We start from the raw sequence: 21,848 nt of genomic DNA, 5'->3' as shown, positions 1-21,848 counted from the left end.
CATTATGAATAGCATTTCACATAAATTAACCTTGAAGAGAGAAGCACAAAAGAAGAAGGAAATCTTCCATCTTATGAAACTACATTACTTTAAGAGGTAATGTATACTGAAAAGATGTTTAACCAAATTCATGGATAAGTATCTTATCCATTATCCATTGCTGTGTTATTAATGGAAACTAAAATGTTTGGGATGGTATCGTAGCCTTTGAGGTCTGTATTAGTGAGACAGTCATACCCATAAACATCATTCTTTTAGTTCCCCATGGGTCTGGCCCAGGTAGAAACAGATGTTTTCTTATGATCTCGTACTCTCATTATATTTGCTATTTTTCTTCTCAATTTTCCATAATTCCTGATATATACCCTTAAATATTTACATCCACAGCAAAGAACATGTTTATTTCAAAATAACTGTCAAGTGAAGAGTCTAAGATTTTAAAGATTTATAGTTTACATCGATATTTTTAATGAATTTAGTCATATTAAAATTGTATTTATTTTATTTTTTATAATTTCATCTTTTGTTATAGATAAAATGGTGTGTATGTGCAGTTTCTTACATGGTACATCATTGGGTGATGCTGAGGATTGGGGTACAAGTGATCTTGTCACCCAGTTACAAAGCATAATAATCAATAGATGTTTCTATAGCCTATGCCCCCCTCCCTCCTTTCCCCATCTGGTAGTCCCCACTGTGTATTGTTCCCATCTTTTTGTCTATGTGTATACAATGTTTATAATGTATACATATTATTGCATACACATAGACATAAAGATGAAAACAATACACAGTGGAGACTACTAGATGAGTCCAGTTTCACTCTTCTGCATACAAATCACCTGTTTATCCCAACACCATTTATTAAATAGGATGCAATTTCCTCCTTGCTTATATTTATCGATTTTTTTCAAAGGTCAGATGCTTGATCAGATAGAATGCGTGGTATACAATTTTCTGTTCTTGCATTAATTGGCATGAGATAATGGCCTTCAGTTGCATCCATGTTGATGGAAAGGATATGATTTTGTTCTTTGTTATGGCTGTGTATTACTCCATTGTGTATGTGTACCACATTTTCTTAATCCACTCCACCACTGGTGGGCACCTAGGTTGATTCCATATCTTTTTCTGTTGTGAGTACTGCTGCAATCAACATGTCAGTGCATGTGTCTTTTTTGGTAGAACAACTTGTTTTCTTTTGGGTATATGCTCAGTAATCAAACTGCTGGGCCGAATGGTAGTTTTAAGTACTTTGAGAGGTCTCAAAAGTGCTTTCCACAGTGGCTCAACTAGTTTGTATATCTAGCAACATTGCATCTGCATTCCCTTTTTTCCTACAACCTCACCAGCATGTGTTATTATTATTATTTTTTTTTTACTTTTTAATAATAGCCATTCTGGCTGGTGTGAGATGGTATCTCATTGTAATTTTGATTTCTGTTTCTCTAATGCTTAGTGATGTTGAGTATTTTTTCATGTTTGTTGGCCACATGTATGTCTTCTTTGAGAAGTATTTGTTCATGTCTGTTGCCCATTTTTAACCAAGTTTTTTTTTTGTCTTTTACTTTTTAACTTAAATTTCTCTTAGTTTCTGGATATTAGACCTTCGTCAGATGCATAGTGTCTATTTACACTGCTGACAGTTTAGTTTGCTGTACAGAGGCTCTTTAGTTTAATTATGCCCCTCTTGTCAATTTTTGGTTTTGTTGCAATTGCTTTTGGGGACCTAGCCAAAAATTATTTGCCAAAGCTGATGTTGAGAAAGGTATTTTCTAGGTTTTTGAGAATTTTTATAGTTTGAGGTCTTACATTTAAATCTTTAATCCATCTTTAGTTACGTTTTGTGTATGATATAAGGAAGGGGTCCAGTTTTACTCTTCTGCAATTGCTCACCAGTTTATCCCAGCACCACTTATTGAAAAGGGAGTCATTTCCTCATTGCATATATTTATTGATTTTTGTCAAAGATATGATACTTGTAGCTTTGTGACTTTATTTCTGGGTTTTCTAACCTATTCTGTTAGTCTGTATGTATCTTTTTGTACCAGTAACATCTGTTTTTGTTACTATAGTTTGAAGTCATGTAATGTAATACCTCTGACTTTGTTCTTTTTGCTTAGAATTGCTTTGGCTATTTGGGCACTTTTGTGGTTACATACAAATTTTAAAATAGATTTTTCTAATTCTATGACAAATATTCTTGGTATTTTGATGGGGATAACATTGAATCTGTAAATTACTTTGGGCTGTGTGGCCATCTTAACAATAATTATTTTTCCAATCCAACAGCACAGAATATTTTTTTCTTTCATTTATGTCATCTCTCATTTCTTTCAGTGTTTTGTAGTTCTCCTTGTAGAACTATCCACCTCTTTGGTCAGATGAATTCTTAGGTGTTTCTTTCTTTTTTCTTTTGGTTATTGTAAATAGGATTGTATTCTTGATTTGGTTCTCAGCATGAATGTTACTGGTGCATAGAAATGCTACTAATTTTTATACATTTACTTTGTTTTCTGAAGCCTTACTGAAGTTGATTATTAGTTCCAGTAGCCTTTTGGTGGAGTCTAGAGTTTTCTATGTATAGAATCATTATCGCCACTAAAGAGAGGTAGTGACTTCTTATCTTGTATTTGGATACCATTTTTTCTTTCTTTTGCCTGATTGCTCTGGCTAGGATTTCTAGTACTATGTATAATAGGAGTGGTGAGAGGGGCATCCTTGTCTTATACCAGTTCCCAAGAGAAATGGTTCCTTTTTTGCCCACTTACTATGATGTTGGCTGGGGGTTTGCATAGATGGCTATTACTATTTTGCATGCTGTTTCAGTATTACACTAAAAATGATAAGCTTTCCTCAAAATTCAAGCCACTATCTCTCTAAGTTAGATACAAGCTCTTATTTTTTTGACTTCTCAGTACATTTTCATATTCCTCTATTGTGAAGTACATTTGTTCACTCATTCAGAAAATGTGTATTAAGTCTATTTAACAAATAGATCTAATGCATCTACCATGTCCAGGTCTAACTTATATCATTACTATGTAGATAATACCTTAGACCATTACTACATAGACAGTCTAACTCTGAAGCCATTTGCCTTGAAAACAGAGTACATATCTAATTCTTTTTTTGCATATCTGTCTGGCAGACCTCCTAACTCAGAGTTTGACACATATGAAATGCATATTAAGAAGAACTGGTTGAATCAAAGCAGTCCCTCTAAGAAATCTCCCATGGATTTTGATTTCTACACATTGGCTCTACACTTCAACTATAAAAATCATATAAAAAGCACATAAAGTCACTTCTAGTGAGCACCCTGTCTCACATTCAGCTCAATAAAATGAATGTAAAAGCAAATTTAATGAATATGGAATCTTCACACTAACATTGCAAGTTGGGGATTCATCCAAGAAAACCATTATGATACCTTATAAAACTGTTATTCCAGAGCAGCAAATTGCTATTCTGAGCAACTGCTCTCTCTTAATCCAGGAAATGTGTTGGAGCTAATTAGACTATATTAGCAAGATGAAATGGCAGAAAAGAGAAGAAACTTTTGGAGGTTCCTAATATATATTTGCATAATAGTTGTTAATGGCTCCTCAGATACTGTTAGAAATTTTCAAACACACTTTTATGCTTAAAAAATTTGTATCTACATGATAAACTTAACGGATCATGTGGGGAAACTAAAACCTATAGGTAAACTATGAGCAGTTCTCTTGTTGCATGTTCATTAAATGCAAGAAAGGCATTTTAATTGCTGACATGGTGACTTGGACAAATATGTGCTTTATAACCAGTACGCCTTGATTGTTCAATCTCTAATTTATTAATTTTAATATAAAAAGATGATTTTTAAAGTATTCTAAAACTACTGAGTGCTCTCTGTTTTAGTAAATTAGATGAACAATTTCCAGTTACAAAGACTTTGTGTTATAAAAGAAACAAATGCTTTTTTCTCTTTATTATTAAAAAATTATGCATATTCACCTATTTTTAGAAACAATTTTATCTAAATTAAGGTGAGCAGATAATTAGGCATACTGAGATTTGATTCATTGATATTGTCTATACAAAGCTGATTTTTATTTACAGGGTTATCTATCTTTCCCTTAATAATCTTCCTTGTTTTGTTTATTATCTTGGATGCTTTATTACAGCTATAAAGTGAGTCTTTATAGTTTCCCTCTCAAGAGCTATGAGTTCTCTTTTTAAAGTAAAATCACCAAAACATAGCTGTGTAGAAAAGACATCATACTTTATCTTATATTTTCTGTTTAAAGGGCTATTATTCAAAATTTATTTACCTACTTTGAATGAAATTTACCATCAATTAACCAGAGTAATGAGGTGAAGCATCCTTCTGTTTTAATTACACAATTTCTGGTTACTTAATATTAAACCACTTCAACTCACTGTGAACCAGAGCACCCAACTCTACTTAGAGATATCCTGTTTAGAAACCTTAAATATCCAAGAGCTTTAAAACATGACCTGCACTTTAAAGCATTGTGTAACATCAATTTGGAAACTCTGCTTTATAAATAGAATTTCTTTGTGCTAAGAATAATTAGCATGAGATCTATCCTCTTAACAAGTTTTTAAGAATTATCAACTACAGGCACAATGTTGCACATCCCTAAACATATTCATCCTGAGAAACTGAAACTTTACACGCATTGATTAGCAGCTCCTCATTTTACCTTCCCCCTCCCGCTAGCAACCACCATTCTACAATCTATCAATCAATTTCTATGAGTTTGAATATTTCATATTTCTTTTTTTTTTTTTTTGAGACGGAGTTTCACTCCTTACCCAGGCTGGAGTGCAATGGCGCGATCTCGGCTCACCACAACCTCCGCCTCCTGGGTTCAGGCAATTCTCCTGCCTCAGGCTTCTGAGTAGCTGGGATTACAGGCACGCGCCACCATGCCCAGCTAATTTTTTGTATTTTTAGTAGAGATGGGGTTTCACCTTGTTGACCAGGATGGTCTCGATCTGTTGACCTCGTGATCCACCCGCCTCGGCTCCCAAAGTGCTGGGATTACAGGCTTGAGCCACCGCACCCGGCCCTATATTTCTTATATAAGTAGAATCATACAGTATTTGTTCTTCTGTAACTAGCTAACTTCACTTAGCATAATGATTTTGCTGCATTTTATAAATACAAGTTGTAATAGATATAGTATTATGTTTTAGAAGCCATTGACTAAATAATAAGCTTGTCCAGGATTATAATTGCAGACTAGGGAAGATATCCTTTTGTAAGATTCATGCTGAGGCTGGTTAAAATTCACTTTCCCTCTTTAAAGAAGCTATACAAAACTCTTTCAACTATTCAAACAATTTTTCTGTGGCTAAAAAAAGACTTAGACACTGTGGGAACAGTAAAAAACTTTCTCTGATAAGCATGCTAATTGAACAAAAACATTGTAAGACTGCATTCTGAACCACTCCTGGATTAGCTTCTGAGGACAAAATATAAATAAGGAAATTGGTCATCACCTCATAGACATTCATTTTCAACTGTCTTCTCTTACATTTTCACACTCTGAAGGATGTGGTATAGGACACCTAGAGGCTTGTCTCTTCTCAGTGGTCCATTTGTGGTTTTGATAATTGTGATTGCAAAATGATGTCCAAACAAATGACTCTTTTGCCTTTAGCAGTCTATCAGGATCAATGGTCCTTTTCCTACTTCCTCCTCAAGTCTGACATTTTTTTCTTCTCCTTTCCCTTCCCTGTAGCCACTGTTTCTTTTCTCATACCAACCAAAATCTCCTGGGCTTTGAAAAGAAGTAACTAGTTCCCCAGGTGTAAATGAAATAATCATGCTCTGAAGTGCAACAAGGGACAGTAGCACACCTGCTCCTGTAATGTGCCTGTGCGACGTAGACATCCAACACCCATGCACTTGGCTCATGTGGCTCACCTCTTACCACAACTGCAAAGGCAAGTCCATATCAGAAGAGACCAGTTTAATAGCCTGCAAGTAAGCAGTTACATGACACAGAGCCTCTCACAAATATAGGAAGCAAGATAAATCAAATAATTTAATAATGCATGAAATTTCTACAGGAATCAGCCCAATTATGTAGAGACTGAAAAGAACACTAGCGAATTACAGAGAGTGAAAATGAGAAATAACTTCTAATATATTGCATTCAAGATTAATTTAGAATCATATACTGTGAAAACTTGAGCTGAATGAATGCTGAGCTGCCTTTCATTTTTGTCATTTTGCAGATGAGATCTTGAGTGGTGATTTCACCAATGTTTAAGCTGTGTTATCCTGATCAAATAATTTAGTCTCTCTAGGACTCTGGTTCCACATCTATAAATGGGGAGAACTTTTGGGAAAAATAAAAGTGATAAATTGCAGTGCTTGACAGGTCACGTCCTGGTGTTGGTGACTGAATGGTCTATAAATAGGAGAACGTTTAATGCTTTAGTAAAATATTGCTTAGTGACATTAGAGGGTAATAGTAATTAATAATTAATTCAATAAATAAATGAATTTAAATTATGCATGCTAGCTGTCTTCTAAATGCTAGTCACTTTGCAGCATTATAGAAATACAAAGATGGATAAAATATCATCACAGGCCTCATCTGCCTCACTCACAGCTCTATTTTCATCCCAATTAACTAACTTCTTACCTTCATCTCACCTATTTCTTGTTATTTTGTTGATAGCCTTTTAGCTGTCTTAAATTCTTGCCAAATAAGATCCAGCATAAAAAATAAGTATTTAGTTCATTTATAAATACATACACACATAAACAAGTCCTTACTCTTGTAGAATGTTTTACGAAGAGTTTTACACACCCATTAACAAATGCAACACAGTGTGATACATAGTGCAATGGAGATATGTGCCATAAAACATATAGAGGAGGTTTAACTCATTTTGGAATTAGGGGTTGTCTATTGGAGATTTCCTAAAAGAGGTGACAATTTGAATGGAGCCTTGCTGAATGAGTAAGCATTTATCACGGGAAAGAGGGCATACTACCCTCAGAAGACAAAAACAAAGAGGTAGGACTATGCCTAAGAAATTAAGAACTCTATCATATAGCTAAAGCATAAAGAAGCAGGGCATAGCACTCAAGTGTGACATTCTGTTGGCTAGGACATGGTAAGTGGTGGGGAAAGACAATGTAAAATAAATCCACTAATCAAAGCAGAACACACCACTGTTTCAAGACAGTAAGCTCAGAGCCATTTATCTTCAGTTGTCATTAGTTATATTGCAATGGCTTTCCCATGTCCACCTGAAACTGTGTGCTAAGCAAGTACATTCTTTATCAAAGTAATTATCTAAAATGCCAAGTCCTTTTGTTGTTTAGGCATTAAACACTCAGATTTCCAGCGAGAATTTAGAGATTTCCAACTGAAAGGTTTTCATAGTAAAACAGATAAAAGCTTTGCTTTATTGACCTTAAATGAGGACATTTTGAAGCCTAGGCATAGTTAGAAGCACTTAAGCTCTGACACCTTTCAGTCAGTAACAGTATAAGGGTTTTCTTTCACCACACAAAGCTGAACAAAAGGCTGTCACAGATGCTATGGTGGAAAAGTTGCTTAGTTACACAAATTTTTTTTTAATTTCAAATATCCATATCAAAGTCAATCACAGAAGTATGGCATATTTTCCTTTCCTGAATTTTTTAATAACCCTCTATCCCTAATTCCTCCTACAAAAGGCATTACAGTGATAAGGAGGTGCCTACTGACTTCCCCCCAGCTTTAGGTTATCAGTGGTCTGATGTCTCACTTCACACACCCAAAAGTATAGCTCATCTCTAGTGGCTTACTTTTAAAGGTTAATTCAAATTAACACCAGAAGAATTTCTGGTTCACCTTCCAGACTACAGAAATTGCCTGCCAAAATGATGATCAGTGCACTATCTCATAACTTTGGGGTTCTGAATAGCCAGTAAGAATGTCTTGGAATGCAAATCAATGCATCTTTTATTTAACCAACCTACATAGAATGAATGTGCTTTTTCAGTGAAAAATTATACATGAATAAATATTATGGGATTATATAACTAGGTAACCTGTGGTGACTTACTTCCTATTTGCATAAACTGAACTAAGTCACTTGCCTTATTTTTGTTTCAGGTTTCTCATTTGTAAAATGGATGTAATAATAAATTTGGGAAATATTTTGTACAGTAATTAAGGAAAGCATTTAACACTATGCTTGGCACTTTGCATGTGTCATTATAGATATTAGCTATTATTATTATTGCTATTATTTCTCTAGACTGATCCTACAGAATCATCATAAGGTCATTAGAATTCTTCAAAAATAAGTACACAGTCACAATAAACTGAGGCTTTTTTTGAACTGAGGCATTTTGAACATTATTTAATTCAATAAGCATTTACTGTTATTTTACAATATTCAGGGATCTGTGGTAATGACATAATTCAGACAGTTTTTACTCCCAAATAGCTTACAATTTAAGAGTAAATATAGATGCATGCATGAACAATTTGGTAAAGAACTATCTGTAAATGCTGTTATATTATATATGGAGAGGAGACTGTAAGAATTTAGAAGCCACAGGACTTGTCTCTGTTGGGCAGTGATAGGGGTGGTAGTAAGATGTTGCCTCATACATTTATTTAAAATCTTCTATAGGCCAGGCTTAATAGGAGGCAGCAATTATACACAGTAAGAATAAGATGTACATTATCCCTGCCCTTATGGGATTTACTCTAAAATTAAAAGTAAGAGAGGATTTGGTTTGGTGGAGGGAGTTGAAGTCAGTTTGAAACATTTTGAGTTTGAGATCACTATGGAACACTGAGGCATAAATACTCATTTTGCATTGAGGATGATGTAAGTGGAGCTCAAAAGAAAGATTAAGACTGTAATCTTGAGAGGAGGAACTTTGTCATACTCATCATTTTACCCACAGCACCAAAAGGGCTTGGCAGGTAGTAGGCACTTGGTCAAATTTGTTGATAAATTGATACACAAAGACAAAAAGTCACTATTCTTCCTATTGTTACCATTAATATTATTATTTCTGTATATTGACCAGACAAAATCACCCAGAAACAAAACTACAAAAATTGGCCTTGGTAAAATCTTGAGATTCAATGAGATCATTGGGGATGTTCAATGCTTTGTGTATGTAAATATATGTAATATATAGCTACTGTTGGATTTGAAATTTTCGGGATAAAATTTCGATATTCTTGGGGAATCATTTTAACCTATATTTTCTTCTTTATGTATTTTAGTAACATTTCTTGAATACCTTCCTTTACCAGACATCATGCTAACTGCTAGGAACACAAGCATAAACCAGTTATCTGTCTTCAAGAAGCTTGCAATTCTCTAATGACATCGCTCACATCAAGAAGAGCGTGGCAGAAAAGTGTAATCAAAATATATTATTCTGGTTCAAAGTAATTGCACCAATCCGATGAAAAGAAGAAACAACATTGGGCAGCAGTGTATCATACCAGAATTCTTAGATTACTGTTTATTTCCAAGCACTGTGCTAGCATATTTTCAAATACCAAGTAGGAAATGTATCTCTTTTAAAAATAAATCCCCAGTCAAATTTTTCCATCCAGACATCTAGATATAATTGAAAAGCATATTCAAATATGTCTTGGTAAAACTTCAGGGAGGGCTGCTTTTTGTCTTCCGGAACACAGCTTAATTCTCAAGGGGAGATTCAAGATTCATCACAATGAGCTCAAGGAAATAGAACAAGTCTTTCAGAAAAGCTAACAGCATTGATTAATAAAATCGATGACATGGTCTTATGTATTTACCCTATTTTGTTAAATGAGGAAAAGTGTCTATTCCTTGAAAGTGGCTATGTATGCAAGCTTTTCCATTATCTGTAAAAAAGCAAAAATAAACAATTTGTTCTATTCTAACAAAAATTCCTGTTCATATAATTGGGGATATGAACAGAGGGTAAGAGAAACGCACATTTGCTGTAATGAGTCCCATGAAATGGGTTAAACTTGTGGCTGCTCAAGAGTTTCAGGTAGTCAGCCTTAAGAAATGAGGTCCAAAATATGGTATAATGATATATGGTCCAAAATATATTAAAATAGCATTTCATAATTACTTTTGTCTCTCAAAATTTTTTTTAGAAATAGATAGTAATTACACAGAATTTGGAATATAAACATGTGTATCATGGGATTTAACACACCTGATTCCTAGTATAAATATGGTATATAAATTATGACATATACATTAGCATACATAAAATGTGCATATATACAGCCTCATGGATGATGTGACCAACTTGTCCCAGTTTTCTGGGGCTGTCCTGTTTTTAAAACTATGATTTTCGTGTCCCTGAAACTCCTTTAGTACTGAGAAAATCAGGAGTTACTCGCTATACTCAAGAAATACATATGACAATGCTACACTAAGGTGAAACTATAGCATACTTTTGAAGTGCAAGCAGAGCAAAGTACTGCACAGGTGTTCATCTGTAGTCTCTTCTTGGGTGTCCAACATTTTAGGATTACTGGATGAACCTCCCCTTGATGCTGGTTCTTGCATAAATGTTGGCTTAGGGATCACTTTCTTTGGTGAACATATCAGAAGAGATTGCAAAAAATAAAAAATAAAAAACTATAGAAAATTACTAATTTGCTCAACAGGTCCTAACACAGAGCTTAGGCTCTCAAAGAATATTTTTGAATGCAGTAACTTAATAGTCCCATTTCAAGGATTCAATTTGTGGCAACGCTAACTTGCAAGATCATAAATTGGCGGATGTAACATAATCTGATTTATGATTTTTAAAAAAGTATTTTTCCAATGACTAGCATTAAGCTTTCCATGTTCCAGCCTTCCTGGTTATCTTTGGCATTTTGGTAATGCCAAGAATGACCACATTAATGGTAATAATTTTCTTCTCTAAGCACTTATCATGCTGTACAATATATTTGAACTTTTACATACAGTCTTTAATTCATGCAGAAACTCTAGGAGGATAAGTACTGTTATTATCCCCATTTTTTACATCAGGAAATTGAGGATCAGAAAAGTATCTCGTTCAAGTTCACTTAGAAGAAGTTAAATTAATATCAGCTATATTTACCTAACCACTTGGGTATGCTGTATCTTTAATGTATTTCTTATATCCATTTATTCATTAATTCTATAAATATTGGTTGAGTACTTACTAAATTCCTACCACTGTTATAAGCTGTGGGAATATAACATCGAGTGAAATAAAATTCTAGTGGAGACAATACTCTGGTAGGGAGAAACAAGAAATAATTATTCGATGTAATATCAACAAATAATGGGGGTCTTGAAGAAAAGATGAGTATTTTAAACTGAGAGTTCTGGGAAAGAAGGGGGCTATCATAGATTAGGTGGTCAAGGAAAGACTTCCGGTGAAGGTAATATTTGAACATAAGACAGTTGCCATGTGTATAACAATGCAACAATCCTGCATGATTTGCACATGTACCTCAGAATCTAAACTACAATAAAAATAGGTAAATAAATAAATAAAATGAAAAAGAGAGTTGAACAAACAAGGGAGTTAAAAGCATCCTAGGCACAGAGAAGGGCAAATGTACAGTCCCAAAACGTACACTTTGCAAAATGTAAATCCAAAATAATCATGCTTTGCAAGTTCAAAGAATGACAAAAAGGCCAGTGTAGCTAAAGCATAGTGGTAGTGGGCAAAGTATTAAGAGACAGAGTCAGAATATTCATGGCAATGCTAAAACAATGCTCTTCTTGGTGATGATATATTCCAGTGGCATATACAGGCAATTTTACCCAGTAATGTTGATGTGATAATTTAAATCTGTAAATGTTTCTATTTGAACTAACTTATTTATGTCCACAAATGAGAATAATAAAACAGGGGATATAAAAGTGAGAGTGGAAGAAACACTTAAAATTTATCAAGATATGAATACTGGTCACTAATGGTGGATGGAATTCTATCAGCCAATGTAGATTAACAGTATTTTGAGAGGATCACCAAACTTTTTTTCTGTAAAAAAACAGATAGTAATTTTTTTTAGCTTGGTGGGTCATACAGTCTCTGTGCCAACTACTTACTCATTTCCACTATCATAGCACAAAAGAAACCATAGAAAATACATAAATTAATGGGTGTTGCTTCATGCCAATAAAGCTTTATTGACAAAAGTTGGTAGCAGACAAGATTTGGCCCATAGGCTATGGTTTGTTGACCACTGCTATAAGTAAAATAAATGTTTTATTTCTTTCTGTGCTACATCAGATTTTCAATTTTCCCTCCTGAAAAAACAAAGAGAAGCATATGGGAAGATGAAAAAGTGAAGGGCACCAAGAATGTACATTATGAGATCTTCCCAGGGGGCAAAATTGTGGTATCACCAAGCCTTGCATCCTCCCACCCAGCATAGAGCTTGCAGTATTCACTCAATGTTAGTGGAATTTGATTGGCTGTTTCTGTCTTTAACTGGTCACTTGGTAACATTTCATTTTGTCTGGATCATTCTTCACATTATCACTATTATCAAAGAAAGGATTTAATGAGTGCATGTGAAAGTACTGTATTATATGCTGTGCCAAGAATGATAATTTGAGAATTTTTGCCCTGGTTATTATATTAATTGTGAGAAGTCAAAGTCTTTTAATAAAGGCACTATTGATTGTCTAGAATCTTTATCAGGTGGTGTCCAGTTCTTAATCTTGCAGATATACACTACTGTTTTCTCCACAATTTCCTGTGAGAAAATCTTACCTAATTTGTCTAATTATTTCATATAGTCTATAAAATATAATTATTCATCTGGGTTTGACCCACAGCACTGAGGCTTCCCCCTTGTGGGGGTTTATCTGAACAGCCTGGGTCTGAATATAGTGGATTTCTCACTCATTTTACCTGTTTAACACTAAGATAGTTGCTTGAAAAATGGTATATTTCTATACCTAAATTCACTTTCTTCTACCCCATAAAGTAATATTATCATTTCTTGAGGGTTGAAAGAAACAAAATATTAAATAGTACATTCATATTCTGTGTATATAGTATAAAAGTATGTTGATAAACATATTAAAGAAACAAACTAAACTCAAAGCATTTTAGCTAATGATAAAATCTGTAATTAATAGTTTAGTTTGAAGTTAGTCTCCATCCATTACCAGGAATTATGACAAGTGACAGTTCTGGTTATAAAACAGGAAATAAACTAAAGAGACATTAATATACTTATTTTACACAAGGGCATTCCTTATTGGCATAAATAAGGAATAAGAGGGTGAAGGAATAAATAAGAGGGTGAAGTTTTGCCTTCTTAATACAATTTTTTGAAAAGATTATGAAATAAGAAGTGAAGGTAAGTCGAAACACTGAGAAGTACAAGGAGCCTCCAGTTGGTTAAATAAAAAAATGAACAAAAACTATTTAAAAACATCAAATTTTAATGGCACAATGAAAACCTTTACTTGAAGCAATAACGAGACAAATAAAAACATCAGCAGTCAAGCTAGCAATGAGAATGACAGGCTTAAGAAACTTCACCACAATGTAGTGACAAAGAATGAAGAAGTGAAAATGATGAGATATGGACAGATGCAGGTATGTAGTGTCCAGAAGAAGAAACAAGAAGTCATGGAACTGAAGCTATCTAATCAAATGCAAGGTTTCTGAACTGGTGGAAGAGCTGAATAAATACTTTGAAAAGTCTCATCATGTGATAAGAAAAGTCAATGAAAAGACAACTGAGGTAGCCATAACTGGCAAACTGTTTTTGAGAGACAAGCACAAAAAATCTACAGTCATCTAAGTAGGAACACAAGTGATCTTCAAAGGAAAATAAATTGGACTTTTCTCAAATGTTTCATCTGAAACACAAAATGGAGACAGTAAATCATGAAGATTTCAAGACCTGGTCTTAGCCTCCCTCTCTTTTCTCTGTACATTCTCTCCCTATACGATCTTGTCTATAATCATATCTTCTATACATTCAAAAAAATAATAACTTTTACTATATTACATATAGGAACTTCTTTTCTTGAAATGACTTAATAAAATGAATGAAGAGGCAAATCACTAGGAAAATATATTTTTGGTGCATATACTAGACAAAGAATTACTATCCAGCATATAAAAATCTTCAACGAATCATTAAGGAAGTAAAAGATTACTCAATAAAAGAGAAAATGGGCAGAAAATTTTAGCAAAAAAAATAGAAATTTGCATAGAGCTATGAATAATAAAATGAGATATATCCATAATGTGGAGGAATATGCAGAAAGTAGTTCAAGAATAAAGTCATATATGCTAACATGGTTTGTTAATCATGATTTAGGGGACATATAATATATTGTGTATTTTCTGTAAAAGAACCCACATAAAATAAAACATTATGTCCTTTTTACATTGTGTGTGTATGATAACTTTGTCCTTCTCTTTCTAATCATCATCCACATCGACCTAAATTTATTCCTTGAACAAACCAATAAAACCATTTTTGTTATTCTTATGATTCTTGTCTCTTGGAATATCTTTATCTCATTTACTCATCTTTCAGTTCTTATCTCAAAACTCACCTCCTCAGAAGGTCTTTTCTGGTAATGTAAAACAAACTAACAACTCTCTTACTTACATACTCTAGTCCTTTGTTTTTCTGCCTTTATGGTACTCACATTTAAGACTTTTAACAATTGTGTTTTTTTATGTTTTCCTCCTGAGTGGAAGATAACAGAATGGCAGAACATTATTCTTATGTTTTCAACATCCAACAGTCCTCCACATAACTGATCTTCAGAGAACTGGTACCCCATCCCTTTCTTAGTCTTCCCTCTCCAGGTTAGACAGCCTCAGTTCCTTCCATCATCTTGGAAAATCATTCTATTCTGAATAGTCTTCATTTCTTATTATTCACTTTAAACATTTTAATACCCCTTCACACTGAGTAGATTGTTAACTACAATTAGACAAAGTGAAGTTAAGTGTCTCTCTCATTTTAGTCACTATACTTTCATTTATGCCATCTAAAATAGCATTCATTCTTTTGGAAAATGACACAAATTATACTGTGACTCATACTGAGCTTACAACTGACACTACACCAGATGTCTTCTACAAGTGCTGCTACAAAATGATGCCCCCGAATATGAATGTCTATATTGGATTTTTGATCCCAAAGGTGTAGATTTATATCAATTATTATTAAATTTCACTTTGATATATTTTTGTCTATCATCCCAGCTTGTCAATATGTTTTTAGATTCTGATTCCCTCACCACAGCTACCTGTCCTCCCTTACAACTTTATATTATCCATTAATTTGATGAGCAAATACTTAACTGCTTTATCTAACTCAGTGAAAATAACTGTAACCCAGACAAGGTTTGGGCTAGTGTCCTGTGGTATACAATTATAAATCTCTTTCTAGTTGTATTACAGCACAATCAGGTATAATGCAACCAGTTAGAAACACAGTTATGCTTGTATTTTGTTATGTTGTCTACAAATATATTATGAGAAATAATTTTCAAATGAGCTGCTGAGGTCCATATGTATTTTGTTACCTGCATACACCTTATCTAATAAGCTATTAAACTACCTAATAATAACAAATATACTAAAATGACGGTAGTAACAGTGAATATTTGTTGAGTGCTTATTATGTGCTATACAGTATGATAAGCATTTATATGAAATAGTTCCTCTAATCTTCCCTACAAAACCTGACATATAAGCATTATGTTCACATTTTGAAGATAGCAAACCAAAGTCCAGAAAAATTAAGTTAGAAGAAATGATAATTACTCTGAAATAAGTTACTCTTGTAAACTCAAAGAAGTTTTTATTTTTTGTAAGCTAAGAGTCCACTTATATTCTTAAAGGTATAGTATTTTTCCATGTAGGATATTCTCAAAATAATTTGAAAATTAATGTAATGCTTTCTGAAACAACATTGTTGTTCAAATTTAAATATCAAATTGCTGAAGTGTAAGAGAACAAAACACATAGACATTGTTAAATATGAGATGTAACATTTCCTTATGCTGGAAGAAATTACTTGCCATTTGTAAAATCCCACCTAAAAAATTGCTACCCAGCTACCTCGGGAGTTCTAAGAAATATTCAATTGCCCATTTTAATTTAATGTTTATAATTCCACAAAGCAGATGTTCTCTTCCCATGAGACATTAGTGCAAATCTTATCTCCTCTTACTATTTACCATCACTAGCTGAGATTACTTAAAGGGCATCATCTCTTTCCTCCGCTATCAGAATTGGGAGCTCTATCCATGGTTTATTGGTCCATGCAAGCAGAAAGTAGGAACACACCCCACTTGAAATATGAGAAGAGTATGAGAACTGAGCCATGTGGAGCTAATGAGAACTGTCCTTTAAAAGCATAACAAATGTACAAACACTGCCTTCCTAAAACCTTGTTTTATTAACCTTTATAAAACGCTGACAAAATGGAACATGATGGAAGTTTTGAACTCTCCTGTCAGCAGCAAAAGGGTAATGCTCTTTGTGACTGCTGTTTGGCAAAAACCTGGCTTCTCATTCCAAAGGTCTCAAATTAACTTCATTCACAACTGATTAGAGAGCATAAAGATTACATGGTTTTATTTTTTCACTTTTGCCACCACTGTATAATATGTAGGTGAGGAATATTTTTTGCTCTTGATGTAGAACAATTTATTAACGTTTGTCAATAGCTGGCACACTATTTACTACCACTGAGTTAATGCAGAAAGTTGCAGAGAGGTCATTGAGAATGCATTCAAGTTGAGATGAAAATGATAAAATTCCACTTTTTTCTTGTTTTACACAGTGGAAAAGAAAAGCAATTCTTATTAACAGTTGCTGGCATTTCCCTAGAGTAGGATTACTTGTTTTTAATCCTGTCAGTGAAAACTACTGTTTTCCCCCAATAATAACATACCCTAATGTGTGAAGGCGCAGAATAACATACCTCTCTGTGACTATGTCTAAGAATATATATTTTTAAAGGTCAAAGACAAATTTCTATTTCAGATGCTGAATATTCCCAAGCAGCAGGTTTTAGCTTTTTGCATTATAGTGTGGATTATGGCTGTGGACTTTAGAGTTAGTCTCCCAGGATTGGAATTTTGAGTCCACTGAGTGCTATTTATTCTTTCTCTGCCTCTATTTTCTCATCTGTAAAATGGAGATAACAGTCATATATCAACAACCTAATAAGCCTATTGTAGAATTAAATTCATTAATTTCATATTAAGTGTTTAGAACAGTGTCTATTACCTACTGAATGTATTTGCTGTTGCTGTCTCTAATGAGAGGCCACAGAAATGTGTGATCTAGATCCAGGTTCTGGCTTAGATTTACTATTTGTAACCTATATGACTTTAAGCAGTACATCTTACCTAACCTTACTTGTTCTCAGATTCCCCATCTGTAGCTTGGGGTTAATGATGCATATCTCAAAATGTTGTTTCATAATAACATGAAATAATTCAGGTAGTTTTTAGCATAGTATCTGGCACCAAACAAGCCAGGAGTGACATTTACCACTACTATTTCTTGCATAAGGATCATTTGTATATTTACAAACACAAATAAGAAGTACTTTGCATTTTCCAGAATACAAATGCAAGTAACCTTTCTATGTATTTACTAGTTATTTGTATGCTTATCATCTGAATCGTCACTTATTAAAGAAAAGTTATTAAACACTTGTCTGATTTTTTGTTAGCTTGTTTCTGTTTTCATCTCGATTTGTAGGAATCCGTACATATACGACCATGCACTGTTTAACTATGGGAATGTGTTTTGAGAAATGTGTTGTTAAGCAGTTTTCATCATTGTGTAAACATCACAGAGTGTACATATACAAACCTAGATCGTATAGCATACTATACACCTAAGCTATATGGTATAGCCTATTTCTCCCGGGCTAAAACCTGCACAGCATGTTACTATTCTGAATCTTAGGCAACCGTAACACAACAGTAAGTATTTGTGTACCTAAACATAGAAAAGTTAAAAATGTATGGTATAAAATATAAATATTGCACACGTGTATAGGGCACTTACCATGAATGGAGATTACAGGACTGGAAGTTAGTCTGGGTGAGTCTGTGAGTGAGTGGTGAATGAATGTGAAGGACTAGGGCATTACTGTACACTACAGACTTTATAAAAACTGAACACTTAGACTACACTAAATATATTAAGAATAGCTTTCTTCCTTCAATAATAAATTAAGCTTATCTTGCTGTGACTTTTTACTTATATACGTTTAACTTTTTGAATCATTCGTAGTAACATTTAGCTTAAAAAATAAACACATTACACAGCTGTACATATATATTTATATCTTTATTCTATAAGCTTTCCTCGATTTTTAAATTTATTTTACTTTTTAAACTTTTTTCTTCGAAGACACAAATATGCACATTAGCCTATGCCTACACAGGGTCAGGACTGTCAATATCACTGTTTTCCACCTCCACAACTTGTCCCACTGAAAGTTTTTCAGGGGCAATAACAGGCATGGAGCTGTCATCTTTTATGATAACACTGCCTTATTCTGGAATTTCCTGAAGGATTAACCTCAGATTGTTTGATAGTTAACATTATTTTAGAAGAAGTACATTCTAAAACAGTGATGAAAATTACAGATAGCATAATAGTAAATACTGTGAACCCCAAATATCTGATAGAGGTCTCAGACAATTAGGAAGTTTATTTTGCCAAAGTTAAGGAGCACACCAGTGACACAGCCTCAGGAGCTCCTGAAGACATGTGCCTAAGGTGGTCAGGGTACAGGTTGGTTTTACACATTTTAGGGAGACACAAGACATCAATCAATATATGTAAGACGAACATTGGTTCTGTCCAGAAAGGTAGGAAAACTCAAAGCAAGGGAAGGGGCTTCTAGGGGCTTCTAGGTCACAAGTAGATGAGACGAATGGTTGTATTCTTTTGAATTTCTGATTAGTCTTTCCAAAGGATATAAAGAGATATACATATATCTCAGTGAGCAGAAAAATGACTTTGAGTAGAATGGGAGGCAGGTTTGCCCTAAGCAGTTCCCAGCTTAACATTTCCCTTTAGCTTAGTGATTTTAGGGTCCCAAGATGTGTTTTCCTTTCACAATAATATATAACCAGAAACATCTGATTGTTGTCATCACCAAATATTATTTACTCTACAGAATTGTATGAGCTATACATTTCTATTACAGGCAATACAATAGGTTTGTTTATAACAGAATCACCACAAACATATGAGTAATGCATTTTGCTATGATGTTACTATGCAAAAGGAACTTTTCAGCTCTATTATAACCTTATAAGAACACCATAGTATATGCAGTGCATCACTGACTGAAATATTGGTATGCAGCATATGACTCAGTATGCAGCACATGAGAGAGGTATGGACTACATATTTATGGCTTCCCAAAATTCATATGTGGAAGTCCTAATCCCCCTAATATGGTTTGGCTCTGTGTTCCCACTTAAATCCCATTTCAAATTGTAATCCCCAGGTGTTGGGAGGGGAACCTGGTAGTAGATGATTTGGATAATGGGGGAAGTTTCCCTCATGCTGTTATCATGATAATGAGTGAATTCTCATGAGATCCAATGGTTTTGTAAGTGTTTGGCAAGTTTCTCAATCGCTCACTGGCTCTCTCACCTGCCACCATGTAAGATGTGCCTGCTTTCCCTTCTGCCATGATTGTAAATTTCCTGAGGTCTCCCCAGCCATCCAGAACTGTGAGTCAATTAAACCTCCTTTGTTCATGAATTACCCAGTCTTGAATAGTATCTTTATAGCAGTGTGAAAATGGACTAATACAGTAAATTGATAGCACAGAGAGTGGGTGCTGCTATAAAGGTACTTGAAAATGTGAAACCAACTTTGGAACTGGGTAAAGGGGAGAAGTTGAAACAGTTGGGAGGCCTCAGAAGAAGGCAGAAAGATGTGAGAAAGTTTGGAGCTTCCTAGAGACTTGTATGGTTTTGACCAAAATGTTGACAGTGATGTGAATGATGAAGTCCAGGCTGAGGTGGTCACAGAGATGAGAAACTTATTGGGAACTGGAATAAAGACTGCTCTTGCTCTGTTTAGCAAAGAGACTGGCAGCATTTTGCCCCTGTCCTAGAGATCTGTGGAACTTTGAACTTCACAGAGATGATTTAGGGTATCTGACAGAAGAAATTTCTAAGCAGCAAAGTGTTCAAGAGGAAGCAGAACATAAAAGTTTGGATAATTTGCAGCCTGCCAATGCAATAGAAAAGAAAACCCCATTTTGCAGGGAGAAATTTAAGCCAGCTGCAAAAATTCACATAAGTAATGAAAAGCCTATTGTTAATCACCAAGACAATGGAGGAAGTTACCCTCCCCTGTAGGTGAGAATATATAGAATATACATAAAAATCAGGTGTGGCTCCATCCTGTAGTGAGAAAGTCTCACTAGCCATGATGAACTTACTGAGTCCTAGTTCCATGACACAGGCATTAACGAACAATAGATGTTAAGGGCCCCAAATTTAGGCTGTAAGAGCTTATATTTCTAGGGAAAACGCAGTAGGTTGCCACCAGTTGCCACACTAATGGCATACAGCATAAAGTCAAAGAGAGCAGTTCCTTGTATCAGATGTCCATGGGCAACTAATGGCTACCATCACTGGTCCAGTGACTCCAGTATGTTTTTATTTGTTTATTATTATACTTTATGTTCTGGGGTACATGTGCAGAATGTGCAGTTTTGTTACATAGGTATACATGTGCCAAGGTGGTTTGCTGTATCCAACACCTCATCATCTATATTAGGTATTTCCCCTCCCTTATCACCCTATGCCTGCTATCCCTCCCCTAGCCCCCAAACCCTCAACAGGCCCCAGTGTGTGATGTTCCCCCACTGTGTCCATGTGTTCTCATTGTTCAACACCCACTTATGAGTGAAAACATGTGGTGTTTGGTTTTCTGTTCTTCTATCAGTTTGCTGAGAATGATGGTCTCCAGATTCTATATGTCTCTGCAAAGGATGTGAACTCATCCTTTATCATGGCTGCATAATATTCCATGGTGTATATGTGTCACACTTTTTATCCAGTCTATCATTGATGAGCATTTGGGTTAGTTCCAAGTGTTTGCTATTGTGAACAGTGCTGCAATAAACAGACATGTGCATGTGTCTTCATAATAGAACGATGTATATTCCTTTGTGTATACCCAGTAATGGGATTGCTGGGTCAAATGGTATTTCTATTTTCTAGATCCTTGAGGAATCATTACACTGTCTTCCACAATGGTTGAACTAATTTACACTCACACCAACAGTGTAAAAGCATTCCTATTTCTCCACATCCTCTCCAGCATCTGTTGTCTCCTGATTTTTTAATGATCACCATTCTAACTGGTGTGAGATGGTATCTCAATGTGGTTTTGATTTGCATTTCTCTAATGAGTAGTGATGATAAAATTTTTCATTTATTTGCTGGCTACATAAATGTCTTATTTTGAGAAGTGTCTGTTCATATCCTTTGCCCACTTTTTGATGGGGTTGTTTGGTTTTTTTCTTGAAAATTTGTTTGGTTTTTGTAGATTCTGGATATTAGCCCTTTGTCAGATTGGTAGATTGCAAAAATTCTTTCCCATTCTGTTGGTTACCAGTTCACGCTAATGATAGTTTCTTATGCTGTACAGAAGGTCTTTAGTTTAATTAGATCCCATTTGTCAATTTTGGCTTTTGTTGTCATTGCTTTTGGTGTTTTAGTCATGAAGTTTTTGCCCATGCCTATGTCCTGAATGGTATTGCCTCGGTTTTCTTCTAGGGATTTTATGGTTTTAGGTCTTATATTTAAATCTT

The sequence above is a fragment of the Callithrix jacchus genome, chromosome X (genome assembly GCF_049354715.1).
Source record: "Callithrix jacchus isolate 240 chromosome X, calJac240_pri, whole genome shotgun sequence".
Lineage (NCBI taxonomy): Eukaryota > Metazoa > Chordata > Mammalia > Primates > Cebidae > Callithrix > Callithrix jacchus.
This window is presented reverse-complemented; position numbering follows the sequence as displayed.